Raw genomic sequence first — 1,812 nt, 5'->3', positions numbered from 1 at the left:
GAACCTCAGTCTCATTCTACACTCCTCCCTCACCGTGACTCACCAGGTCAACGCTGTCGCCTCCACCTGCTTCAACTACCTCCGCATCCTCCACAAGACCTTCAATTAGATCCCCCCGAAACCTAAAAAACCATCACCCACGCACTCATAACTAGCAGACTCGACTACGGAAACACCCTCTACGCTGGAATCAACAAATCCCTGCTACACAAACTGCAGACCATCCATAACACCGCAGCCAGACTTGTCCTCGGCACCCCACAACATGAGCACGTGACCCAACACCTGCAAGACCTCCACTGGCTCCCCGTCGAGAAAACAATAACCTTCAAACTACTCACCCATGCCTACAAATCCCTCCACCACATCGGACCCAAATACCTCAATGAAAGAATCTCTTTCCACGCACCCAAAAGGAACCTCCGCTCCGCCGACTTCCCCCTAGCAGAAACACCATGCACTCGTAGACCCAGAGCAGGGGAAAAAGCCTTATACCACATCACAGCCAGGGCCTGGACCGAGCTCGCAGTCAACATCAGATGCTCCCCTACCCTGTACAACTTCAAGAACAGTCCCAAGACCTGGCTTTTCGACTGACCCAGAACCCCCCCCCCCCACCTAGCGCCTTCAGACCCTCACTGGTGAGTTGCGAGCTTTAAAAGCTCCTGATTGATTGAATGATTGATTGAGTTGTTTAACACAAATACTCTCTCTGTCAGGTATGGCACTTCAACTCTGTACAATGGCTTTGAGTCAGCCTGCTCAAATAAACCAAGCTCCCGCTGTGGTGATCTGTGTTGACATCATAGGCAGATCACTATGCCTCCACTGAATGAACGATCCTCAGTTTGATCCTCTGAGGCCCCATTAGGATCACTTATATGGGAGACCAGTTTCACATTCCATGAGGAAGGTCAATAACATGGCGTGTAGGGGCTCGGTTCTGGAGGTACAGATGCCAGTCACAACAACTGTAATCAGTGTGCCAAGCCAACATGAGTTATGCTTACTGTACACAGCAGTAACATACTAGTGAACCAACGGCGAGCAAGAGTGCTTGGCGAATGCAACAAGAATTATTCAGCTCATATAAGGTTATAAGGTTACAAGTAATGTTGGGGGCCTCAGCACTGGCGGTTGCCACCCCTAAAACTTGACGGTGTTACAGGTTGACACAATGGACTTGGGTGCAAAATGCAAACACAAGAATGAACCCATAGGGGTCTTCGTGCCAATACCCCGGGAGTACATACGGCAGGGCTCCTGGGATGAAGGCGATGGCGCCCCATTATTCTCAAGGGCAGTTGTAAACCTGAGCAACTGGGGGCTTGCCGGGCAACGTTCCGCCTCTGCGCATGTGTTGCTTTCCAGATGTGGGATGAACACCCAAAGGTTTAGTAACAGATGTGTGTATTCCTGGTCCTCATTAGCTAATCAGGCGGGCAGCCAGCTTAGGTCACAACATCACTGGCTGCCCTTGGATCACCCGTAAGTTATACCATTACTCTACCAAATAAACCTACAACATAACTTGCTCTAAACAAAACTGCTGTGGTCTCAGTCATTCATGTGTGGACTTTTCCTTTGCATGCATTAATTTAGTGTACTTGCGTGCCTGTCTATGAGATATCTGTGCTATGTATCTGTGTGCAAATGATTTATTAGAAAATGTAAAGGCTGATTGGGAGCAAGTTTACGATTTAATTAATTGAGTCAGTTGAAGCTTCACAGTGACAAAGATGCATTCTTTTTGAGAGGTAATATAAGGGCTTTACCAGCGTGGTTCTGAAATGCTTCCTTTTAATGGGCGCT

Source organism: Triturus cristatus, chromosome 7, assembly GCF_964204655.1.
Source record: "Triturus cristatus chromosome 7, aTriCri1.1, whole genome shotgun sequence".
In the NCBI taxonomy this organism is placed as follows: domain Eukaryota; kingdom Metazoa; phylum Chordata; class Amphibia; order Caudata; family Salamandridae; genus Triturus; species Triturus cristatus.
Note: the sequence above shows the minus strand (reverse complement) of the source record.